This window comes from Pseudonaja textilis, chromosome 2, assembly GCF_049901715.1.
Source record: "Pseudonaja textilis isolate UNSWEBS1 chromosome 2, rPseTex1.2, whole genome shotgun sequence".
Lineage (NCBI taxonomy): Eukaryota > Metazoa > Chordata > Lepidosauria > Squamata > Elapidae > Pseudonaja > Pseudonaja textilis.
Genome location: NC_141991.1, coordinates 36625059 through 36639768, shown reverse-complemented (window position 1 = coordinate 36639768; position 14710 = coordinate 36625059). Strand labels below are relative to the sequence as shown.

At 37.1% G+C, this 14710-nt stretch overlaps 1 pseudogene; it reads left to right on the top strand.

Moving 5' to 3' along the window:
- LOC148126825 (uncharacterized) overlaps nucleotides 1–14255 on the top strand; it is a 72979-nt pseudogene extending 58724 nt beyond the window's left edge.
- Nucleotides 14256–14710: the final 455 nt, after the last annotated feature.

Below are 14710 nucleotides of genomic sequence, written 5' to 3'. Positions count from 1 at the left end.
TTTTTCTTTAAACATATGAGGTAAAATGGAAGAATTATATTTTAACTCCATGGCTAGGATTGTTAGGATTAATTAACTGGTTTGGAAAATCTGTTTTGGAATAATTAGCATATTAGGATAGTATAAGTAAAAAGAGGTTGGGAAATGATGATTTTTGCTTACCCTCATGATTTTTTAAAAATTTGCATACTTTAAATTATTACATATCTCTGCACTTTTACTAACTTTATAAAGCCATTGTTTGTAACCAAAAGTCAACTTTAATACAGGTTTTGCAATAATTTTCATTGAATTAAATATAGCAATAGCACTTAGATTTATATACCACTTCACTGTGCTTTGTAGCCATCTCTAAGCAGTTTAAAGAGTCAGCATATTGCTCCCAACAATCTGGGTCCTCATTTTACCCATTTTACCCAGGATGGCAGGCTGAGTCAACCTTGAGCTGGTGAGATTCGATCTGCCAAATTGCAGACAGCTAGTAGTCAGCAGAAGTAGCCTGCAGTACTGCATTCTAACCATTGTGCCACCATGGCTCTTTAATGTTGTAGTAATTAGCCCAAATTAATCCACTGGAGAATTAAGTCATCTTCCCTGATGTGTATTGACCATAGCATAATATGCTGGCTTTGGGTAAATTAATAGGTTAATGCTTTTTCAGCTTTACAATCTACAATTAAGAGAGGGTGACTAGCTCAAAACTCACCAAGCTGGCTTTCATTCTTAAGAGAAGACTAGAACTTTAAACAATGCATTGGTTCTCTCTGTCTCTCTCTGTCTCTCTCTCTCTCTCTGTTTCTCTCCCCACCCCCCCCCCAAGTCAGTGTGCAATAAATCTTTTAAATAGTATCATGCAGTGATGGCTTCACAATCTGAACTGAATCCGGCACAGTGCAAAACAAGCACATCTGCAACCAAGCAGAACAAAGGCTAGAAAGAACATATAAAAATCTGCGTTCCCATGAGGGTAAAGTGTTGATGGTTGTAAGCCAAAAGGGCAGCAGATAGCCTACCCTTTCATTATATGGTATGACTCAGAGATCCCACAGTCAGTTTTGTTCCCTTAGATACTATTATTTTTCTTGTGAAAATAAGATGTATCATGAATTCCAAGTATGATATTTTATCAATTTCCTATTTTGTTCACAGGTTTGAAACTATGAAGGAAAGGTCTCTCAACCGAAACTGACCAATTAGGTAAGGTAGACAATTGTACCAAAAAAATCTGATCTATATCACAGAGCAAGGTGATTATAACAGGAAGATTTGTATCCCTGGATGGCTCATTATTTTTATACATTGAAGATTAGTGATTTAAAATAGTTCTTTCTTTACTAGTTCGTTATTTCTCAACTTGGTGCCCTGCAAATGTTTTAAACTACACTTTCCCCAGATCATTTCTCATGCTGGTAGCTGTGCTAATGGAAATTTTGAAGTGATCATCACATTAGAAACATCTGAACATGTGTCAGTTTATTATAAATCCATTTGATGATTCCACTTAGACAAGCTGCTGTCTATAAATAAAATGAGCGTTGCTTCTTTAAAAAAATAAAATAAAACTCAATGTCCTTGCCTGTCCATTGAGCTAAAACACAATGTCCTTGCCTGTCCAGGAGAAGGGTATAATAGTGCAGTCCTATGTATATTAATTCCCTATAAGTGACATATCTGAGTCCAAATTTATAGAATGATATCCTAGAAAACTGGAGTGTGAAGGATTTACAAATGGCTCTACATTCCTAAAAGTCTCTGTGTTTGGAGGAATTCTACCTGTGAATGACTATCAAGGGCTTAACATCACTCTGTCAGCTTTTAAAGTGACCTTTTGATCTTACATATCCCTCAAGCAATGATAATTGGGACTGAGTTTGACACCCTTTCTTCGAGCACACTAAGAAAAAGGATTATCAAAAATTGTCTGATACTCAAGACTTGACCTCATTTATGCTCCTGACATGCTTTTTGAGTTAAGAGGTTTTCAAGGTCAGAGTATTGAAAAAATGCCTAACTCTATCCCATGTACGCGGGGCAGTTGTTTTTCCTGCAGCAGTCTGTAATAATGGATCTATGTTATTCTAAGTTTATGTCAAAGGTGAATTGCATAACCTGAAAGAAAATCAAACATTGCGAAACAACGATTAATTAAATAGGATTCTTTTTATTATCCATATGCAACGTACAATTTAAAAGCTATAGGGATCCACAGTGAGTATTGTCCTTTTATTCACAGGCTTTTCCTGAACTACAGTATAATATAGTAGTCAGGTCAGTTATATGTTGGGTTCAAGTCTACACTTAACTGTAGATGTTCATTGATGATTTTGGATGAATCTCTATCTCAGCGTATGACTTATCTTGATAAGTTGCTATGGGAGTAAACGTGGAAAAAGGAATCCTATTATACATCCTAATCCTATAGAAAAGACTGAATATAAATGTAGTAAATCTTATGCTATCTGACTATGTTGGGGTTGCTACTGCCATTCCAAGAATTCCATTCCTGAAAGTTGGTTGTAGTAAAAAGATTGCATATTTTACATATGATTGCACTAAACTTTAAATGCATATAAGCCTGACTTTTTCACTTGTTATAACATTTTCATATTTTAAAGCACATATGCATTATATCCTAATTTGTGAAAATTTAAAAATATGAATAAATGTAGATTCACAAACCATACACACATATGCACATCCATCCATGTGTATTCTTAATTCTATGAGAATCCACTCTGTGCTTAGATACACAGGGCTAATCTCAAGTATACAGAAATAGGGTACCTATTCTAATAACTTGGTGCAAAATCACAACTCCCACAATCCTTGCCCATGCTACCAACATGATAGAATTTATAATCCAGTGATATCTGTAGGTCACAGATTCTTCACATGGAAATCTTTAAGTAGTCCCTCCATTAGAATTGCCCATTTATCCTTGCCACAGGATAAATCATGATACTACATAACTCATAGTTATTCTTCTGCACAGAATGGCAATAATTGTGACTCTTAGTCTAGGTGCCTTATGAGAAATATCAAGGGAGTACTAGCTAGAGCACAGCCTCAAAATGATTATTTGGGGAAACATTATGATCAGTAGTGACACCAAGGCACTAATCTTCACTTAACTTCCCTCTCTTTAGTTGTTTGAAAAAAAGATAGTCATAATGGTGGATCACTGATACGGCCACTGTAGATTATTATTACTTTGTCCTACAATAAGATATGATCAATTTAAATATCTGATGAATATTTAATTAAATGTGGAGCCAAACCTATGAATGATTACAAGCAAATACATTCCTATAATTATGGAGGAGTTCTTAAGATGCAATCATGTTTCTGTAGAAGCTTGACATCCTTCCTTTTCCATAATGTTAAATAATGTATGCATAGATCAAAATGCTTATTGTTGTTGTTGAGAAAAAAAAATGACAGTCAGAAAAGGGTTTTCCATGTTGTCACTTGCACACAGGGATACGTAAGATTATTCTCAGTTCAATTATTTTATTACAAATTTCCATTCTTAATATTGCTGTCCCTGTCTCATATTCTTTTGCTAAGCTTCCAAGCATGTCTACTCAAATGAACTTTCAATGAAGTTCATAAGTCTTCCTCTTCAGTAAAAACTGAAGAGAACTGCAGTAGTTGTTAGATTTTCATCTCCTCTTCTCTTGTTATACACAGGTGGTCCTTGATTTATGACCACAATTGGGACCAGATTTTTTTGTTGCTAAGCAAGTTATTGAGCCTGATATTATAAGCGTTTTTTGTAATTTGCCCTACGTTGGACTGGATTGCCTCCGCAGCTTATGGATGCTCCATCACTGGAAGTTTTTAAGAAGATATTGGACAGCCATTTGTCTAGAATATACATTGATTTTGCTGGACTAACTAAAGGACACACATTCTTAATAGTGGTAGATGCTTACTCAAATTGCTAGAGGTAAGCATTATGCACTCAACCACAACAGAAGCTGTTATCAGACAACTAAGAAAGCTTTTTGCAACACATGGATTGCCGGATTTAGTTGTATCTGACAACAGACCGCAATTCACTGCACTAACATTTGAGAGGTTCCTGGCCGAACAAGGCATAAGGCACGCTTTAACAGCACCGGGTCAGCCGGTTACAAACAGACGGGCAGAACGCATGGTCCATTATACTAAGAAAACACTACACAAGCTAGAAACTGGAGATATCCAGGAAAAAATATATAAATTACTAACGATACAGCACATTACACCAAACACCACAACTAATAAAAGCCCAGCAGAACTATTAATGGGAAGAAAACTAAGATCTAGTCTAGATAGACTACACCCCACATATAGCACAGAAAAGCCAACAGACTCCTCCAGTAAGTGCCGTACATTTAAAACAGGGGACCTGGTCTATGCAAAAAACCTAACGGGGGAGCCATTATGGATACCAGCTAAAATAATCCAAGTAACAGGACCCCGGTCATAAAGGGTAGAGACAGAGGATAGAAAGAGCTGGAGGAGACATATAGTCCAACTCAGATCAAGCGTCCTATTGAGAAACACTAACAGTCAAAGGGAAGAAGGAGAAGAGCCCACACAAACACAGGAACCAAGTCAAACATTAAACCAAAATAATAACCAAACCAGAGAGGGGGGAGACCCCTCCAACACAAATGAGAGGGGAGGGTGAGACCCTCCACAAGCATGAGAAATAACAAAAAAAACCCTAACAACAACACAACAACCAATACCACCATTAGCCCCGAGCAGAAATCGAAATCACATACCTGGAGAAGAAGAAAACTTCCGAAGACTGGAGCAGGCGTCAGAAAACCATCATGAAGCCACTCCTGGCAGGAGCAGCTGAGCTGACTCAACCAGCCTGGAAGGGCCAGGCAGGAGCTGACTCCACCTTCCAGGAGGTTACACGGAAGAGGACGGGAGGAACAGCGAACCCGTCTGAACAGTCCGAAGACAACATCACGACTGAATTGTGCAGGTCCAGTAGAAACCATAAGAGCCCCACCTATTTACGTGACTATGAAACATAGGGATGGCCTGATTGGTTGGACTGGACCACATAGGGAGGGGTGTTGTATATTTGAATATTTGAATGTTCCATTCTGATTGGTCCGGCCGGACGGCGGGAAACTTGAATAGCCATCATTGGTCGAGAGCCACAATCAGCTGCTATAAAAGAGGCTGCCGTGGCTCCGTTGTTGTTCAGTTCCAGAGAGAAAATTAAAAGCAACTAAAGATTAACTGGTCTTGAGTCGTTTTTCCCACAACTTAACAGGAATACAGATATGATCTTGAAAATTGATTAGAATTGAATATTGATCTTTTGAAATAGAATCCAATAGAGTCATGTATTGTAGTTGTTAAACCAACTATTGTAGTTGTTAAACAATTGTCCAGTGATTCAGGGAGGAGTCACTGTGGGTGATACATAGGCTATTGAATTAAATATTGCTCTGCCAGGAAGTAGGATCTAAACAGAATGCAGCTTTAAATAACAGAATGCTTTTCCAAAGCAAACAGTCAACCTCAGGAAAATATTCCATCTGAATTAAATGTTTTAAAATCAAGTTCCAATTTAAGAAGTATCTATAATATGTTTTCTTCAACAAACATATTTTCCCCAAAAAACTTCTACAATATGAATATCTCATGCATGTAGTTTGCTGATTGAAGTTATTTGCTAGTGGTTATTACTGAGCATTTTTGAAGAAAAGGAATTGATTTGATGGAAATGCTGGCACTTTGTTCTGTTCCTCATGCTGTGATGACATGTTTTTGTCAGCTCCACCATGTTACCCCTTCTATATTAAGGACTAATCGCAGATATGAAAACTGCAGCTGCCACCTACAAATAGAAGGAATTCTCCCCATGTAGCAGAAACATTCCTTTAGCAATTTTTCACCTTCGCACAGATTTTCAGCTTCTCACCATCTGCCTTGCAATTAAGTTATTTTAAAAGTGCTCACATCAAAGCAGAGTTCTGGTTTCTTAAGTAAAGAAGCCAACGCCATACTAAACAGGAAAGATGAAACTTAATAAATGTATCCATTTACTGAGCCCATGGTAAAGAAGCAAATTGTTATTCTTCCAATATTTACTATTGACAAACCATATCAAATTAAGAAAAGATTGTATAAATAAGAATAATTTCTTAATAATGAGAAATACACAATCTCAAAGCAATATTCTTTGTCTTTTCCTGAAAGACATGATTCTGAGACACATGGTTGAAAAAAGGGACATTTCTTCTATAGTTATCATTCCTACCCAGTTATTGGGAGTTGGGTGGCTTTATAAATTTATATAAAATAACAAAAGGAATGTATAACACATACAAATGTCCACATATATGCACACTTGCATGCACTTCAATGGATGAGAAGCTTCTATCAATGAAGCTTCCACTTTTTAAGAATCATTTTTATTTTATTCAAATCCAAAAGTAAAAATTAAACAAACAAAAAACAAAATAGACAGACACATTAAAAATATGAATTAAAAAAATAAAAGAAAAAGACAAAAATCCATGTATCCCCCTAGTTGAACACTGATGTATCTATTGCAACAATATAGCACACACACACACAAACACACACACACACACACACCACACATGATTTCAGAAATATAGCAGAGATAGTAATATGGATTATTGTACAGCATCTACAGCAGTGGTGGTATTCTACAGCAGTGGTGGTATTCTACAGTTCGGCTTGGTTCTGGCAAGCCAGTAGCAGCAATAAACAGAACTGGTTCTCTCCACCACTCTGCTGTTGGGCCCACCCGCCCGTCCGGGTTCTCATACTCACCTTTATCCTCTGAATTTGAAGTGCAGCTGCTTTGCACGGCACAGAAGAGTGCTGCGTGGCAGCTGCTGAAGCAACCGGGATTGTGCAGGCTTACAGGAGGCAAGTTAGAATGCTTCTGCGTCTGCGCAAATGTCTCTGCAGCTGTCCAAAGTGCGTGTTTGGTGCATGCATGCACGCAAAGTGTGTGCATGTGCACAAAGTGCGCCCACCAAGCCATGCCTAGTGAACCAGTGGCAAAAATATTTGAATCCCACCACTGATCTACAGTCATGGCCATATGATTCTACATTTCAGCATACAAAGTTGTCTTGTATAAGGACTATTTAACTTAGGTGTTATCATAGGTACCTGTCCTCAGATAACATAGATGAAGAAATAGGACCTGTGTTAGATATTCCATGACTTTAGAGAACAATCTTGGAATTGACTATGAACACTTTTATCTTCCTCCTAATTCAATTAATTTAATCCAATAATCTCTTATAAAAACTCTACTCCCATTTATGATTCAGACTTTTGCATTCCAATGGCCTTCCCAGTTTAACTTCCTTTAACGTTCTATTGCCATATTTTGTTTCTTATATATGTATCTTCCTAATGAAACTGATTCTAGAATGAATGCAAACAGATTTTATCATATGTAATTTTTTTAATGATTGAAATTGGGCCCACATCTGAATATTTATGAACATAAAAAGAACCTTGTTAGATCATATCTGCTCAAAAACAGCCAATAAAATTGCATATAAATTCTGCAAATAAATCAAGGGCAACTGTATTTGTTTTGAAACCCTTGATAAAAAGTATTTCTTTCAGCTTCCAAAGAGTGAAGTGATGTCCAGTATCTATTGGGGGATTGACTTAGCTCAGATTCATCTGGTACATAGATATATGTACATACGGAAAATGCTTTCCCCAGTATATATGGAAGTAAAGCAGAGTTGAAGTAGCTGGCCTAGATAGTTTAATATTTTTTCTTCCCATGTATGTATTTATTTGGTTATTTTTTTTATTAGATGTCCATATTATTCCAATTACTATTGTCCTGAAGTGAATGGCTTCTATGACTATTTCAAAGTGATGCTTTGGATTGTTCTACAATGAGTAACCTTGTGTTAATATTTTTTTTTAGTAAGCCTCATTGATAATATATTCCCTCCAATGTCAGAAATAAAGTTACTAATCTAATTACTTTTCTAATTCCTTTTAAAGCCATTTAAATTGGTGGCCATCACAACTTTTACAGTAGTGAATGGCATAGCTTACCATATACTCTTAGGCTGTATGAAACTTTGAAGGGTGAAGCTTTGGTTCACCAAAACTGTGATAAAGTTATGCCAGGGACCCAGATTCATAAATCAAAGTGGAAAAACCACTTGAGGTAGTGAATTGAATCAAGTGGATGAACTTCCAATTCTGATGGCTTTTTCATTGCTTCTGGGATGGTTACAGACTGATGTACAATGTTGCATCTTCACTTACATATATGAAAAATGAGGGGATGATTGAGTGTTATGGTGAGCTCTCTGACATTGACATTAGACAGGCAATGGGTTTTATCACCTCATTAAGCTCTGTGCCTGTAGCAACTCTTCTCAAATGGGGTAAGGTTAATAATGCTTTGCACCCCATCTGCTTCTCAGCTCTCAACTTCTTTAATGGAGCCAATGATAAGGCTTAATTTTGTTCCCTCATTTTAATTGATCTAAAGCCAACATCTCTTTTTCTTTTCTTTTTTTGACACAACTGGACGTTTAGCTCAGCTTTCAATCTTCTGAAACGGGGGTCAAGGCTGACTAGCCTGTTATGCATCAAACCTGAACTTTTACATTCTGCATATTAAGGCAGATTTATGTTTCCCAGCAATGAATGAATGGACTCTGCATATTTTATTTATTTATGATCCAAGTCCCCAAATTGTGTACATTAAGCACAGATAAAATAGCCCTAGGGTTGTTTTTTAATTCTCTTCTGTCAAAATCCAGCATGAAATTTACTATGTTCCCCTCTGACCCATACTAAGCTAACGTAGGAATCTGCAGTATGAACATGATCAGGTGGTAAATCTAAATTGTACAAGTGCCTGTGGTTTTATTTTTAAAACATAAAATGGTGGAAAGGCTGAATTATTGGCAAAATGTCTCCTCTTTGAAAAGGAAGGAATACATAATGTCCAATCTGCAGAGGAAAATCTGAAATTGAGGTTTTAAAAAATCCTCTTTTAAAAAGGAGGATATACTGTATTGTTGTGCACTGAATGGAGTTTAATGACAATCTATATCCTGCTTAATTACAGCTTTTAAACAAATCCTTGCTAAATAAATTCCTCTGATGCTTTGAAAATATTGATGCACACCTTTCTCACAGCGGTTGAAATAGAAAACCTTTGCAGCATTCAAAATCCCTCTTATGGCATTCTCTATTTGAACATAAGTTTTTATCCAAGTAGTAAAACACACTTTTTATCTGTTACTCTTTCTCACTTTAAAATTCTGCCTTCAATTTCAAGTTTAAATAGCAACATTTCTAAAAATAAAAATAAAGCTGGAACACTTATAGTTAGAGACAATAAATTTTGATTAGTCTCTATTTTGGGTTAAATTTAGTCCTATTTAAATCTCACTGATTTTAACAAAACCTAATTGGCTTATGTCCTATTTACTTTAATGGTCTGTGCTAAGAATAATTTATGTTTAAATGTATATTCCACCACATCAGAAAAATATAAAAAGTATATGACTTAATGTTGGGCCCATATCTCTAGCTCTGTTTCTTGAAAAATGTTCTTTCTCTCTGAAATGGTATACATGAACTTTTCTGAATAATAATAAGAGCAGCAACTTAATTCTACCCTAAAACGAATGGTAAGACACTTTGCTGTCATTATTTATTTAGGAGATTCACTATATTGCTCTTCAGGAGGTGTCTACATTCATAGGATAGATTATAATAATCAACATCCATGAAAACATCAAAACAGTCAAATAAATATTAGTACTAGATAAAGTACGGAAACTACATGGAGGAAGACAAACATATTTTTATAGTATAGGGTATCAGTGGCACAGCATGTTGACTGGATAAAGAATAATTCTGGATTATCAACTGACAGCATTATCTAAAATTATGCTGTTGCAAGGGAGATATATTTGAATTAATATTGCATTATCCATCTCTTTTATAAAGACTATGTTCTCAACAGTATGGCAGAACAGACCATTAATTCTTTTCTTTCCTCCCTTCTGTAGGTTTGGCAGTGTGACTGATGACCCGGAGGTATAGTAGGCTCCCCTTTAATTCACAGATGTCTGGGGGGGCAAGTGAGGAACTATATGTCATAATGCAAACTTAATCTTTAATGTTCTTGTGTGCATCATTGGAACACAAATATTAAATAGCATTACTTCTGATGTTGTAGTATAGATTTTATCATTCTGGTGGCATTGTGGCTAGCTGCAGATATCAGTCCTCTTCATTGGACAGTGTTCAAGGACAACCCAAGTAGTTCAAGCAATGCAGTACTTTGGTTCATGTAGCTGTCTGTTGGGAGGTTTTTGATTGAGATTCCTGCACCGAGAAAGGGCATTAGATTCAAGATCCTACATATCCTCTTTCCCCTCTATGATTCTAAGCTGCATAGGAAAAAAAAAAACCTTGCTGCATCTATATATTATTAAAACTCTCATTATCATTCCTGGCCAAAATGGTGCATTATAGCGCAATAATTTTTGAACTAAGTTACCTCAAGTGGGCTAACTTACAGAATGCATCCAAAATCTGGGATCCTTTACTCTGAGGGAATTAAATTTGAGAAAGTACTACTGGCTGTTGCTATGCTGCTATGCTGCTGCTGTGGTCATGTGATCTTCATTTTCAACATTCTGTGACAGTTTCCCGGCTAGTCTTGCAACCTGGGAAACCTCTGATGAAGTGTTGTCTTTGAAACATTAAAAGTATAATTCAGCTCCAACCATATGAAAAAGAATGAAAGGAAAGGGGAATTGATTGTTTATTGCAATTATTCTTTTAGACTGCATCAAAAATCTTATAATTCATCTGCATTCCAAACTCTTAGAATTCAACTTCTTGAATAGAAAAATGTTTTTACAAGCAAATATATTCAAGAAAAACTAAGTTAGGGTTTAAGAATGGGAAAGCCATGGATGTAATTTCAGTGCTTTGTTTGCAACACTGTATATGCCATCTTGCAAATTTTGCCCCGTAATCCTCACAGATGTATCTGAGGGCAGCAATTCCTTTGCCTAACTTCTTGCAGAGGAGTTGAGACAACAAAATCCAGAATTATTCTGTTTATTATTGTTACAATTGTTATAATTCATAAAATAAAAGTAGAAAATAATGGGTCGGCATCTTCACTTTTGAATCTTGACTGGGTTGCTTGATGACGGATGGAACTTGTAACAAGCTTCAAAATTAAATTTAAACAATTAAAACATAAAAATCCATTAATGCAAATAAAACTCTATATTAACCTGCCTGGATTTTTTTTAAAAAAATATTTATTTATTTATTATTTATTTATTACTCTGAGTTACAAAATCTGTTCAAACAAAAACATTTGCATCTTACTAAAAGTGCTCACATACAAACTTTGGTGACCCTCAAAAGGCAAAGTTTTTCTCCCCCTTCTTCTTAAGCCGTTATGTTCCTTTTATTGGCAGGTAAAGTAGAAGCAGAAAGCTGAAGGTATCCTAGTGAGCTCCCTGAGGCATCTTCATGACCTACTGAACTAACAGCCAGCAGACTAGAGCGAACAGAGGAGCGAAGAGACTTCTGAGTTTTGACAGCCTAGGGATATTTAGAAATGAATTATAGTATCATAAAATGAATGGGCGTTTTTACAACAAAACTCAGGGGAACAGAATAAGAAAAGAACAAGTAAATTGGATGTCCAATTTGACACCCAAATATTTGGGGGCAACTGGATCGTAAAATAAGGCCAGGAGGCTAGATGGAAAACTCATGTGACCCAGATCTGTATTGGTAGTTCTTCAATAAGTTACTCATTGATTTAACTAATTATCAGATGGGTCAAATCACTGAAAATGGGTTACTTCCAGCATCAAGATGAATGGATTTTCAGTCATCCATTTAATCTGAAGACTCAATTCAAGAGATGAGAGGGAGGGAGGGAGATGGAGGAAAAGCAGCTGCAGAAGATTAGCCCATTAATTCCCACAGTTACATCCAATGTTTGGTTTACCAGGTATTGGATTTGGCTTTCCAATATTGGAACACAATTGCTCTTTGACCCTGGCTCTTAGCCAGAAGATCAAATGAAATTGCCACCAATCTCTAAATTTAATCATAGGCAGTCATTTAAAATGTAAACATATAGATCAGCTATGAGCCAGCCCTTCTCTCACAACCCAACTCATTTGTTGTGTGGAAAATAGGAGACAGGATCACTATAGACACTGCATGAGTTGTACAATAAATGTATAATTCATTTATATTTTTAATTATTGAAATTAATATATTGTTTTAGTTTTATCACCAATATATTATGGGATTCTCCTGGGACAGCTTCGGGGGATGGGAGCAGGAGGCCTTGTGCTGTCTTGGTTCACTTCCTTCCTCTGCAGCTGCTCTCAGTCAGTGTTGATAGGAGGGGAGAGATCCAACCCTCGCCCATTGCTTTACAGGATTCCACAGGGCTTGATACTCTCTCCGCTCCTGTTCAACATTTATATGAAACCGCTGGGTGAGATCCTCCATCACCATGGACTGAGGTATCACCAAGATGCTGATGATACTCAGCTGTATGTCTCGGCCCCTGATGAGTTAAGTGTTGCTGTGTCCTCCCTCTCACAGTGCCTGGAGGCTGTTAGGGGCTGGATGGGGAGCAACGGGTTGAAACTAAACCCTTGCAAGACTGAGTGGCTCTGGGTTTGGGATTTGTTGGTTCAGGGAGAATTACCACATTTAGTCTTGGATGGGGTGGCACTATCCCAAATAGACCCTGTGCATAATATAGGGGTTTTCCTGGAGTCATGACTCCTGTTCAAAGAGCAGGTGGCAGTCATGGCCAGGAGGGCTTTTGCTCAACTGAGGATTGTGTACTAGTTATGCCCTTTCCTGGATCAATGGTCCCCACTCACAGTCACACATGCCCCGGTCACTTCCCTTCTTGATTATTCCAATGCGCTCCACATGGGACTGCCCTTGAAGAACATCCGGAAGCTCCAGTTGGTGCAAAATGCAGCAGTCCACACGGTTTTATGCAGACTTTGGTGTGCACATATGTCACTTCTCCTGCAGGAGCTGCATTGGTTGCCAATTTGCTTCCAGGTGCAATTCAAGGTGCTGCTTGTCACCTTTAAAGCCCTTCATGGCTTGGGTCCAGGTTATCTGAAGAAACATCTCTTGCCAGTGACATCTATCTGACCCATTACAGCGAGGAGGCAGGGAATGTTGCGGGTCCCTGAGGGAGATACACCTGGTGGACCTAGAAGAAGGGCCTTCTTTGTGGTGGCTCCGTCTCTCTGGTACATCATTTTCCCGGAGATTAGAATGGCCCCTTCATTAATACTATTCCAAAGGGCACTGAAGACCTGGTTTTGCCAACAGGCCTGGGGAACCCAGAGAGGGATGGAACCCATCAAATGGCTAGTGTGATCCACTGTCATTGGGGTGGGGGGTGAAAGTTGGTTTTTGTTTTTTTGTTTTTGTTTTGTTTTGATTTCCCAAATTTTGTTCTATTGTACTTTACTAATTTATTTGATTCTTTTTCTCAGTTTTTATTTTTATTTTTTTGTTTTAAATATGATTTTACATTGTAAGCCGCCTAGAGTCACCATGGGTGAATAGGTGGCAATATGAATCAAATAAATAAATACATAAATATATTTGCATTGGAGTTCAATACAAACAATTGGCTCTGACTTCAGTAGGTTAGGCGATTATGTCATATGTTAAAGTATATAATTGTCTCATAATTGCAGATAATCTCTCTAAACTAGATATTGATTTTGATGAGAACTGTTTGAGTGCATGACCCAAAGTCTGTTAAAACTTCACATCAGTTTGAAGGGACACAATTTGAGGATCCAATCTGAAAAAGATAATTTCACAATATCAGAAGCTAGATGAAGTTTTTTTTTCTAGCCCTATTTTTTCTTGGCATAGTTATTTTTTGGGCTAAAAGTTCAAATGGCTTCAAATCATAAATAGCATTCTGTTACGACTGATGTAGTTACTTTTTTGTTGAATATTAATAGAATCTTGCAAAGTTCAGGTGGATGCTTATGATAATATTATGGTTATGGTTAATTACCAAAAATGGATGAAAGCTAAACTATGTTTTTATACACCTGATGTCTGCATCTGGGCACTTTTCTTGGAACAATAGAGAAAAGATTTATAATTGCCTCTTAGATATTACTCCTTTTTCCCCTAGGCCAGGCAAGTGGTAACTAAGGCTAATTGCATTTAGCTTCTGAGAACAGCAAAGATCAGTTAAATGACTTTTGGTCACCAGTTTTGGTCACCACACTATAAAAAAGGATGTTCAGACTCTAGAAAGAATGCAGAGAAGAACAACAAAGATTAGGGGATTGGAAGCTAAACATATGAAGAATGGTTACAGGAACTGGGCATAGCTAGTCTAGTGAAGAGAAGGACCAGGGTAGATATTGTTAGATATTTGCATACTAACCTGTGATTGGCTGAACCACAGAAGCAGGAAAAGCAAACATCTGTCAATGGCTGAAGCCGCGGACAGCTCCCTTTAAAAGGGACTGCTGCAGCTAGTTTTCAGTCCTGTATGGAAGCAAATAAACAGTGTTTCTGATCCAGGCATCCTGCTTCTTCATTCCACCCATGATCTAACAGACATGATAGCAATGTTCCAATATTTGAGGGGTTGTCA